General features: G+C 33.0%; 1 long non-coding RNA gene across 2 annotated transcripts in view; it reads right to left on the reverse strand.

Moving 5' to 3' along the window:
* LOC146996810 (uncharacterized) overlaps positions 1–13,121 on the reverse strand; it is a 149,276-nt gene that overhangs the window by 71,276 nt on the left and 64,879 nt on the right. The window contains exon 3 of one of the 2 annotated variants that reach the window (XR_015041475.1): positions 12,210–12,448. The exons of the other annotated variant lie outside the window; for it this stretch is intronic. This is a non-coding gene — a long non-coding RNA (uncharacterized LOC146996810). Of the gene's footprint in view, positions 1–12,209; positions 12,449–13,121 lie in introns of those variants that run through there. 2 annotated transcript variants of the gene reach the window in all.

Here is a 13,121-nt window from a genome sequence, read left to right on the forward strand (position 1 = left end):
TGAAACGTGAGTAAGATCTTTATTTAGTAATGTCTGATACTCGTAGCTTCAAAATACACAACTGCTTACTTTTGCAAAACAAAAATTTAAATAAGAACACAGAAAGTGTGATATAAATTAGAGTAAGACAGAAATTGGTGTTACAACGTTTTAGAGAACCACAGAAAAAAATTAATAAGGTCCCCCCTGGCAGAAATACGAATTTTATAGTGATTTTTCTTGCTGTATACTAAATTGTCTTGAGCAGCGGTTCTCAATCTTTTGAATAACGCGTACCATCTAAACAAAAACTTTGTACCACCACTACATTTTCATATGATTATTTTTTTTAATTTCTCTCCAAAAATATTTTAAAAAATATGCTTTGCGATTTGCACAACCTCTTGGCTATTTGTATTAAATATACACACATATAAAAACACAAGGTTAAAAATTGCAAAATTTGGGCCTGTTTAAGAGATATCAATTTCTTTATGTTAGGTATTATTTAATTTAGTTTTAATCTTAAATTAAGATCCCCTATTAATTTTGTTTTGTATTAATTTCTTAAATATGACATAGAAGAAAATCTTTGTTCACAAAAATAGATTATGCTAAAGGGCAATGACAATTGAATAGCTTGTAGAGACATTAGGTAATTTTGGAAAGCAAGAGAGATAAAAAATGAATAACCACCTTCACCGGAAATCGGACCGCGGACCTCTGAAATACACGCCCAGCGAGCACACCACCACACCACGAAGGCATGCCAAGAAAACGGGAGAAATATCTTATAAGCTTTTACTTGAAATGTTTTTAATTTTTTTTTCAATCCAGTCAAAAGTTAACAAGAGTATATATTTTATAACATACCGAACAGTAGAGAAGCAAACATTTACTTTTTTACCTATTTTTCGATAACTTAAGGCCATTTTCACGTAGAGGAACAATTTTTTCTCACAAGGAAATCAGTAATTCAGATTTCTTAGGTGCCATTACAATTTGAAATCGACAATCAACTGATAACGTTTCGACAACACCTCCTTTGATAGTCGTCTTACGTATGTTATTTACTGCGGGATGACTGTCAAATAATAGCATAAAAATGCAAATTTGCTGAAGTTGAGTTGAGTGTGCAAGTACATTTTTGACATAAGATATTTTAATACTGTTGCAAAAAATGTTTTTTATTAATATTATTGTATTTTTTGTAATTAATTTAAATGAATAAGCTTATTCTATTTTTTAAATGCCAATTTTTGTATTTCTTAATGCATTTTCTTATAAATTGTGAACAAAAATATATGTGTGCAAATACTTTTTGTACCCACTGTAAGGTCTTCTCCAATAGAGTGAGCCTGCGTATTCTTGGCAATTATTAGGCTTACTAGGTAACTACTTTTGAACTCTGATAATTTCCTCTTAAAATACTCTCCAAATTGCAGTGATCTCGAGATCAACTTAACGCTAGCAAATTGGATAAAGTTGGAATTCTTAAACCTAGAGTACGGGAGCTCTTTTGCGCTAGAAGCAGAGAATTCGACTCGCATTAAACAGACCCAGGATTGAATCTCAAGGTCATTACCATCTTCAAGGGCAAACAAACAGCACTTCTTACTGTTGCTAATATATGGCAACACGAGCAAGCAACTACTCACTCGAAGCCACCAAGGTCTCTTGCGCCAGGTGATCGCCAAAATTGGCGACACGAAAAACTGCAAACACTTCCCTCCACTGAAAAAAAAATGACGAATTATGTCATACACGCTCCACCCCACAACCTAATGGCGACACATATGCCAACAAATCGGGTTTCTCAACCAAAGAATATGTATTGTTAAGAAGGAATTGTTAAGAAGAAGGCAAGAGGTAGAGGTACCTAATGTCATCCTGCGACACATTCTGCCAGATATTCATCAGTTGTCGCTCCAGATCTGCGATATTTTGTGGTGTCCGAATCTGGCGGCCTACCATGTCCCAGACATGCTCGAGTGGTGAAAGGTCTGGGGACCTTGATGGCCAAGGAAGAGTATCAACCGCACGGAAAAAGTCTAGAGATATGCGAGCGGTATGTGCCCTACCATTATCTTGTTAGAAAGGATCGCGTGCCATGAAAGGTAATGAAACCGGCCGAAGAATGGTATCAACATCTCGTTGAGCTGTTAAAGATGTACGGAGGATGACTAAAGATGACCTGCTGTCATAAAAAATAGCGCCCCACACCATCACACCAGGGGTTATGACTGCATGCCTTTGTAAAACAGAGGTTAATCGGAACCTCTGGCCCCGTCCTCTCCAGACACGAACACGGTGGTCATCTGTTTCAAGAGTAAAGCGGGTTTCATCGCTGAACACTATACAATGCCAGTCTGATGGCAGGCAGTGGTTGGAGCGCGGTTGGGGCGGTTCGGGCCTGGCGAACTATCATCCTATCTTGCCTCGCGTTTGTGATCCTTGGCTTTCCAAAGCCTTCATTTCGTTGGCAATTTCCTTGTAGCAACCATTGCTGCCAACATCTTTGCACAGCAGTGTCTGTATGCTGCAGGTGGCGGCCTATTGCTCGGTATGTCCACCCAGCTTCACGCAACCCTACAATGCGACCGCGTTCGAAGTCGTTTAGTTGTCTGTAAGGTCTTCGATATCGTCGTAATGGCATCTTTAGTTGTTTCTTTACGGAATTACAATGGTAGCAACAAAAAAAGATAAATTTTCCGCCTTGTTTTATACTTGTTTTATACTTTGAGAATTGCGCACTAGAAATGCGCTCTTTGATCGCAATTCCTGTTCATTTGCCTTGAAACTTTGATCATTTGCATGTTTGATCAAGATGTTTTTGCATACCAAATTTTGTCACGATTTCAAAAGTCCTTCTTGGTGCTCCGATTTTTTTTTTTTTTTGAAAAAGAGTGTATTGTGTATAGTCACAATAAAATAAACATTAGCTACCCGACTGTCTCCTACTTTATCTAAACCGCTATATCAGCTACACACAGCAATGCCGGACCTAGAATATTAAAGTAATCTAAAGAAAGGAGCTAGAACCGCACGAACAATTCAACTACAAAGTTACTAAATCAGTCGCGCGGCATAAATTCAGAACTAACTCTCCTACCGCGAACTCTTAAAGCTGCTGCTTAAATATAAATTTGCATATACGTCTATAACTGCTTCTAACTCACATAAATTTGCATATACGTCTTTAAATTTACATTCTGGGAGGAAAACGAAATCAGAAGAGAAAGGAAAGTTTCTTAAACTAAAAATAATTGGGTAGAATAAAAGGTCTTTACAATCGGTCAGTCGACGGTTTGCGATACAGAACAAAAACGAGTATGGTTGCAGAGTAAATAAAAAGCACTATTAAGTATATCCGCAACGAGTGAAAAAAATATTGCATTTAATAAAGATCAAAAGAAAAAAATCTGTCAGTGTTGCTAACTCCTGATTATAGCAAACAAACGATTCCATGGTACTATTCCTCATATTTTAAAACTAAGTAAGTGTGTTAAAACAAAGATAAAATCATCTCTTAATAAGAAATTTTAAACTGTGGTTCAAGGTGAGCGAAAATCGCAGTTATATTTTAATAAACTCAAAGCAATTGTTTCTTTGGCACTATTTTCAATTTACGCAGTTCTGTTTACAAAGTTATAGTAGCAATCTTTAAAACATATCTATCAAATCTGTTAAATAAATGATTGGCAGCAGTTATTACCGTGATGTCTCAAATTTCTCTCCCAAAACTTCCGTCTGCTTACGGAAAATATTTTCTATTCAGTTCATTCACGTTAACATCTGCCTGGGAAAACAATAGCAGTGACGATTTACTGCAAAGAGGAAAATAGCAACTGAGGCGTTTGAAATATTGTGTAAAGCAAATAGAGATCACTCATTAATATAATACAATGTATTCTATTGGTATAGAGATTTCCGTGATGGACGCGAAGATGTTGATGATGAACCAAGAATGGTCACCATTCGTATTGTTGAATGGATGAAGTCACTGAAAATGATCAACAGTTGCTGCTGCAAATTCGTCACTTACCTTTTCGAATAATAGTTACCTTTTCAAATAATAGCTGATAAGTTTAACATCAGTATATATATTGCTAAAACATTGAAATATCTAGGGGAAAAGGAAACTTTTCTATCATTTTGTCCCTCACAAACACAAAAGAAGATCGAATTTCTGCCATTCACGACTTGATCTAAACTACTAAAAACCGATTAGATTACTTCTAATTATTATTCTCACAATATATAATTATATTAATGTTCTAGATCAGTGGTTCTCAACCTTTTGACTAACGCGTACCATCTAGTAACAGAGTAGCCCTTGATAAAATAGAGAAAATCTCAAGACACTGCCTAAGCAGAAACAACGGTGCATAATATTATGTTTCAAATGTTCAGAACTTAAGCAGATAACCAGAATAACGCTTGGTGTCTGCAGTTATCAATATGTAAAAACTGTTATTAGTATGTAATATTCAACCTTGTTACTTTGGAGTCTTCCCCTCCGTGATGGCATATAATTTCGTTTGGTTCATGTCCGTGGTCGGAAGCCATCATAGCGGTGCACTCACTCACTCTGAAGCAAAACAGCGATCATTTGTTTAGGTTGGAGAAATTTCATTATGGCCTCATAAACTTCGGTCTCAAAAACCTTAAAGAAAACTCAAGTTAGTGACTTCTTTTGATTTGAATCCTATAATTCACGTGAGACTTTTCAAATAGTGAACTCTATGTTTCATAGTCATAATGGACAAACCTTCGGAGAAAATTTAGCATGTTAAGCCTGGAAAAGCTTAATCGAAGCAACATTTTCTGCACAACAATGTGCCTTTACACAATTTCATTCTCGTCAAGGAGTTTCTAGCAAACATATGTGTCTCATCGGATTTCGCGCATGCAGAGTACTTTTTCCCTACAACAAAGTTTATCATCAAATACAAGTATTTTAATAGCAGTGAAATGATTCTAAAAGTCTTAAAACGGTATTCGAACACATAAACTCTACCAAAGAATCAAGCAAATATATGTATATGCCAAGAGCTTTATAAATTTACAAGTACTCTAAACTGAAGGCGGTAAACAAGTGTTATTGGTACCGCTTGAGTTACAGAGCTAAGAAAAAATGTACCAGACAAGCTCTAGAAATAAAATCATGTTAACAATGCCGTTGTCTTAATAAATCAACGTACAGGATCAAATACTATCAGTTTGTGTTCCATGAGCTTTTCCTTTCACTTATAATGTTATAAGGTAGCACCTTAATTGATTTTACATTTGATGTTGTGGACTAAAAAGCTAAAAAAACGAATTGTTGGAAATCGGAAGACGCCTGGAAGAAAGTTCATAACAATCTAGGGGTGGGAAATAGCAACTTGTATTTCAGAATAGAAAACAATCTATTTTCTCATATTAGGAAGTAACAGTATAAGATATATTCTAAAGAGAGTAAAACGAGCTTTCAGTTAGTAACTGTTTTTGGAAAAATACATTTAGCTTGTAAATTTAAAGAAGTAAGTCCAAGATAAGAATATTGCATTGTACTAGTATTTACACTGGCTCTGTGACAGGAGACATTTTGCTGAAATTAAGTGCATGAAACCTACTCAGTATTCAAAATAACGTACTTATTTCTATTACACAGAATGCAGCACATGCTTCTCCTCTAAGAAGAAATAGTAAGTCCTGCGTGTCAAAAGAGTTAAATATTTAAATATAACGATAAATGGCACTTTAATTATTCCAAATGCTACAATTATCATTAAAAATTTTCCCCTTCCTGAAGAAAAAGAATATATGTTAGTCACCCTTGTAATCAATAGAGTTAATATATAATCTACGCCAATCTAAGGTGGGTTTTTTTTCTAAATTTTTTTAGATAAAGGCAATGCTGAACTGAAAACAAAAAGTAAATTTCAACCAGTTTTCAACTTAAGGCCGAAAAAACTGATATTACAAAAAACGATTGCACGCTGTTTTAAATAACTTGGATTTGTAAATTAATATACTGTGATAAAGGTATTAAACTATAATAGCATTTACATTTGATTAAAAAAGCTTTTCATGATGTCAGAATGTGAACAGTTACAACTTTGTAACAGAGTCCATTAATCTATACTAAGGAGAGATGCTGTGGTCTCTTTATTATGGAAGCACCTAATATGTGAGCCACCATTGCCTCCCATGAAGGGACGGACAGTTACAACCCTGCCTTCTCCGGGATTCGAACCCAGGCCCTTCGATATCGCAGTCAGGCGACCCTAACCACTATACCGCCTGGGCGGCTTGATTAAAAATGCTGTAAGCATTATTTCTATCTTTCACTGTCTAAAATATGTACTATGTGTCATTAGAAAAATGGCTCAAATGGTTTCTGCCCAATTAGTTTGAATAAATGGGTTTCTACTTCAAATATTTCTTAAATATTTTGTGATGATTATCATGAAAACATATGTAATTCTAGCCCGAAAATAATAAAAAAATTCATATATCCGCAGCTGGTTACTGTTAAAATTCCACATTCTCATACAAAGAACAAACAAACTTAATAAAGAACAATTTTTCACTTTCCTTGTATTTTTAACAGATATACGCATAACCGTCACTGTTAAGCTAATCTCAAAGCAAAAAGTAAGGTAAGCATTTTCATTAGCTATGCTAATTTTCGCTGTCCATTCCTAATAACAGACACTCCATCTCTGAACAAAAGAAGTAAACAAGTGATTGATATTTATGTTTATGTACAAGATGATTTTTAGGTGTTGGGTAATAATGACGTAACAAAGAGGTGTTATTGGGGACAGGAGGTCTGTTCGGAAAGGTAAAGAAATAATACTGGAATTGTTGCTAATCTAGAGCCTGATAAATAACAGAAACAAATAAAGAGCAATTCATTTATTCAAAAGTATGTCAGAGGGCTGAAGTAACATTCAGAAATTAAGGTTTACGGTGAACATTGCACAAGGTAATTCTAACAGGCGCCGTGAATTAGAAAAAGGTGTGCTAATTAAGTTTCAGAAAAATGGACATTGTGTGGTGGCACGTTTTATCATATAATGAATAAGGGAAATAAAATAAACTGCTCAGAAAACTAGGGGGAAGAAAGAGACTTTTTTAATCATTTCTTTTTTCTGATCTTCACATCGGGTTTAAGTAATGTTTTTGCAGGGCTGTATTAGTTGAACGGCATTGTTTCCTGTTAAAGAATAATATTATGTGCTATTATTAAAAACCTGTGTTTATTGTCATAATATTATAGATACATAAGCAGTAATTGATCAACATTTCGAAATCTTTTTGTTTAAAATATAGCAACATAACTATCATTACACCAGAAGCAAAACCCTTGTACTGTTTTATGTTTCTATGCTGTTAATAAAGTAAGTATTCTAATTTTTAATATTTTAATAATTAAAAATGCAGTATAGGTTATAAGGTATTTTCTCCCTTCTTTCTGCATGATGTAGTTGAAAACATCCTCGACGAGTATTCGAGAGATCCAGGTTTCAAGTCCGGCGAGGACATAACACATTTTTCACGCCTCCTGCATCAAAAAAAATCTAATGACTCTACAAGGGAAACGAACTAGAACTGCAACTAATTAAAGACTTGCTTTCCATACAATAAGAAACCTTCACAGTTATTGGTATACAACTCGAGATAGCACTTCTAGAATAATCAAAGATTTATTTCCAGTTCACTTCGCATGTCTGTAATAAGCAATGCAGTAATATAGCTGTTGCTTTAATTTTCACATTTTTTCATTCATTTATTAAATATAACTGTTTAATACAAGTACACTATCATAGAGGTTTAACTGAGAAACAGAACAATAATCGAGAAACCATTCACCGATGAAGTAATTTTATTTAAGAAATTACTTATTTTGGGGATTTTATTCGCCTCTCGATCACTGCTTTGGATAAAACTCTTATATTTTCAGTCAATATCTTGACAGTTTTTAAGAAATTTTCTTATACTATAACAACTTTTTTATAATATCGTAGTTCCGTGAACAGATGGCTTTCATCACTATAACGTTGAAAGTTTCCACAGATGATACTACTTTTCCGCCTTTCCTTTTCCGAAAGAAACCTTCCTAAAACATTTCAAGCACATAAGCTACATAAGTTGAACAATATAGTTGCTGCAAAAAGCTATTGGTTTATCAACCAGAATTCAATATTATAAATGGGAAAACAATATAACCAAAGTATGCTACTTTAATTATTGAAAAAAATTTAGCAGTTTTCTGAATCTTAAATACAAAATATTGAAACTTGCACTCCATCACATAATTCGAGAGTTGTGCACGTAAACGCTGGTGATCATATTTAGGAATCTCACAATGTATCCCATAAGCCAGAGACCTTTCAAAAATAGCGTTTGAAAATTAAAACGAAGTGAAAAAGTTAAATTTAATTTCGGTCAATCGTCAACAGTAGTAGCTGAGCAATTACGAGAAAGATAACATATATCTAGACCAGGGGTTCCCAAAAGGGTCGGTACTGACCCCTTGGGTGTCTATGAAATTTTAAAAAACGGTCGAAGGTCATCAAAGTGTCGACAGCAAAATCGCACCCCAATCGATTACCATAATTAAGGTCCTATTAATTACAGAAAATTTATAATGGTTTGTTTAGCGATATAATATTGTACATTACAGTAAGGAAAGAAATCAGGTAAAATAAGTATAAGGGGAAAATACATAAAAATTTTTAATACATTTTCAAAATAAATAAATATTTTAAAAATATATAAATACTTTATTCAACAAGTTTGATATAAGAAAGTAAAACGTAAGAACACAAGAAAACATAACAATAAATACATAGAAGGTAAACCTGGGATGGAGAATAAATAAAAGTTTAAAAATTTTTTAAACAGGTGATTTAAAAATTAAATTAAGCAATTTTATGCCAAATATTAAAAAAATTACTTTACCACATCAAGTTCAGTCATTATATTAATTAAAATCAATTTTTTGCGCAATTAGAAACTGCATTTTTTTTCCTTCTGAAAACCTATTTATATTTCCAAAATTAAAAGTAATGATAATAATAAAAATTTGAAGTATTTCAGATTTTGACGGTAGCCCAAAAGGGTTTGTTAAAGGTTTTCTACGCTGTCGCTGAGCTCGGTGTCTACCTGTCTGCTATTACACTCATCCTACTAACCTTTTTTGTTTTCCTTTTTAGTTTTAATATTAAACATCATTTTCTTCGCACTTACGCCATATAAAATTCAACATCAAAATTTTTAAAAAATTAAAAGTAGCATAGCAGTATACGTTGAGAATTCCCGATGCAGAGTTAGATGTCGGCATAATTTTTTTTTTTTTTTTTTTTTTTTTTTTAGTCTTTTCTCATTTATCATATAACTTTTCAGTTTTCTTACTACGATGGCTTTACAAAACTCTTTTTTTGTCTTTTTATTATGAATGATTAGTGTGTTAACTTTATTTATTAGATATCACGTTCTTGGCGCTTACTCCACATAAAATTCGATTCAACATAAAATCAAAAATATTTAAAAACAGCGTATTTTTAGAATACCGACAGACAGCCTCATGCGCTAAAAATAAAAATGTTTTTTAAGTATAGTGTTGCCACTGCTCGCTTTGAAGTTGTGGAGATATTTAATCAAAATTTTACAAAATATGAAACAGAAAATAAAACAAATTCCAAATTCGGGTTTCCAAGTTCCAATGTTCAGGTGTAGAAAAACCTTATTCGAAACTTAACGGCTCTAGGTACCGTTGTTTTTTCCCAATGCGAGAAACATACATACATTCACGCAGATTCTTCCTTATTTAATTTCTTTAAATATAATACAGGGCGATAATATTTGGTGGCAACAATTTGAAAAGTGGTGCGCCGTTTATAGTGATTCAACGCAAAGTGCCATTATGCCGTTTCGAGACTAATCTTACATTTTAAAAAATGAGTTTAATAATCCACTTTCTTTTTCAAAACTATTATTCACATTCTGAATCTAATTATTATCTTAAAGCTATTTATTTGCAGTTATTTTTATTATGGTTGTTTCGTATGGTCTATATTATACATAAAATTTAAAGAAATCAATATAGAAAACCGTTCATATAAAAATATCAGTGCATGAAAAAGTTCGAGAATTCCTATCTAAACTAACAAAACGCAGAAGGAAATATATACCGCAACTATAAAAAATAAAAATTAGAATTCTATAAGATGTTACTTATGTCTTCTTTCAGTATTTCGTACAGAAAGTTGTCCGAAAATTTCATTAGATTGCAGTTCTTAGCTTTGTTCGAGAATTTCTACAGCTATTCGTTCACATTATCTGTTTTAATATCTTTGTCAAAAACATTATTCCTGACAAAATGACGTGAACAATAAGTATTTGCACAAGAAGCAAAACCATAAAAATGGGAAGAATAAAACGTTATTGTTTGAAGAAAGAGTGGTAAAGATTGGGAAGTAGCGTGCATATATTTAAATATGAAACTACGCATTTTAAATTTCTTAAGAGTTAAGAAAAGTGCGACCAAGTGTAATATTCATATTATGCTGAAAACCTTCAACTGAATAACAATCAGGAGAATGTTTACAATTTAATACGTGTTCAGTGAGCCGAATATTGTCACGTTTACTCCGAGCGGTTAGCTAGGGTTTTCTCGGGCTTTTTCGTATGCCCCATATACTGTTTGTCGCAGTCTAAACGTGATATTCATTAAATGAGACTGAAACCCTCTTCATATGCAATTGCTATCTATTTTCCACAAATAATCAAATAGATAATTGCTTGAAATGATATTTTGGTTTTTGAAAAATGTTATAGTAAATGATAATCACCGTTAGTTTATATTCTGCTCCCAAAACAAAGTCATTTCACTTCAGATATAACAAAGTATTTCCCATCTTATTACCATCATTTATCCACACATAAGTCTTTGGTCGAACACAGCATGTGAGAAATCAATGCAGAAGGTTCTCAGTGCTATTTCATGTTCCCGTAAGACTGATTCTTTAAACAATATTCCGAGCTGCAAGCGCAAGAAATAAACTAAAGTGGTCAAAAAAGAAAACCAATTGGCAAACAATACTTCAGTAAATTTCAAGTGATCGTAAAATCTTTTGCTTCAGTACATTTCATTTTATTAGCTTTATATATATTTATAATAGGTTAAACAATAGAGTACTATATCTCATACAGCTCAATACTATACGAGACCTTAAAAACAAATAAAAAGAAATTTTTTTAATTTTTTTGTTAATCTTTATAATGAAAAGGATATTTCAGAGCATCTGTTATACATTTTACAGTTTATATCTAATAAATAACAAAAACAAAACTCTATCAAAATGATACTTTTTATTAAAAAAAGTACTCTTACTCTGTCACGTTTGAAAACTGCCAATTTAACAAAAACTCCCTCAGGCGGATTGTAACTAGTGACGCAGAAATGTCAAGTGCTACGTTTCAGAAAATGAAACTCAGCCAAAACAAACAAACGCCTGTGCTAAACAATGGAAAACTTTCTATTGCAAATCACGCAAAGCCTCTTTTTTTCTTTTTCTTGCGGGCTTTATGGTATATTGAACATAGCAAAATTTGGTTTAAAACAAGTGTTCAAAGGTTGTTTTTTTTTCTAGCAAATGACCAAAAATAGCTATTACCCCGCAACGAGTAATAAGAATTTCATCTGCGCTCTGTTTACTGCAGATTCCTGAGAGAATCTCGATTATTGTTGGTTGTTATTGAGTACGTGATCCAAGTTAAGTATGAATGGAAACGAATGTGTGTTAACTATCTTTCCGTGGGTCGCAAAATAAAAAACATCGAAAATCGGTGAAAAATCACATTCTAAACACATTATAATGCTTGTTTGATATTCACAATTGCACTTGTAATATTTACTTCTCTCCAATTTTTTTTTTTTTGAATCGACAGAAAGAATAACTTTTCCGGAATGGAATAGCTATAAATTAAATAGTTATAATGATATATGCGCACGTGAGAAAACTTCTACGGACGGAGGAGTATGAAATTCTCCTCTTATGTATTACATGTGCAATACGTTCTAAGACCTATACTAATTATTTGAAACAATGGAAAATACCAAGCTCTATACATCATGCGATATTTATGCAACATACATATTGTTGCGTGCGTACGGGTTTGTAACAGATTGAATGCACAAGTCCGATAAAAGGCTAATAAAATTTATTCTTATTACAAGAAATATAACAGAACGCTGGATTTTTTCTCAGAGATATTCGTACAATATTACGCAATATTATCAGTAGCTATACTTTAAACTACTAAAAACGTTAAATAGAATGCAAATCACAGAAAAAGAGAAAGCTGAATCCGATCAACGTAAACAACTGAGCTGAAATGTCTCTGTCCGGGTTTTTAAAGCATTTTAATCGGTCGGGAGAAAGTTCAGGTAATTTCTGTTTACTCGAGGTTTCTGAAAAGCAAAACAGTAGAATTAAGGTTACAGCTAACATAATAGTCAATTATATTTATTCAAATTAAATACAAATTACTGAGATAAACTTTTATTCAATGTTAAATGTACGTGCTCCTGTATTTTTCTTTTCCGGCGTAGCTTTCTCTTAAAATATGTCTCGGGCTACATTGCACGGGGATATAAAACAATTTGCATTATAATTCTACTAAAAATTTCTAACTAAACACAAAATCCGTAGTAATATATAGGATGCGATTTGGTTGCCATATTACTGGTGTAAAATGGAGAGATTCTGGCGGTTTAGCTTGTCTCTCAAGAAATCGAACACTAAGGATAATGTATTGCATCAATTTTGTTAATAAAATGGTGTATAGTCTGAAAAGACTGTTAGAAGAACTGTTGCAGAACTGTTAGTAGAGGCAATAAGTTCCAATACTGAGAGTTTTGGGGCACATATTTGGTACTGTTTTCCTGTTGCTTTATCAATCATAAAAAAAAAAAAAAAAAAAAAAAAAAAAAAAAAAAAGCAGTTCTTCCATCACGACAAAACTACTGAAAGGACTAACGAAATTCATGGACTAAACACAATCGCAAGGCCTCCGTTTAGAACTGCTAGCCTCATTTACTGACCGTAGATGTCTCCCATATAGTTGTTTTTCGTGTTTAATAG

This window comes from Stegodyphus dumicola, chromosome 6 (assembly GCF_044657685.1).
Source record: "Stegodyphus dumicola isolate Sdum_Otavi_A_Nest chromosome 6, ASM4465768v1".
NCBI classification, from domain to species: Eukaryota; Metazoa; Arthropoda; class Arachnida; order Araneae; family Eresidae; genus Stegodyphus; species Stegodyphus dumicola.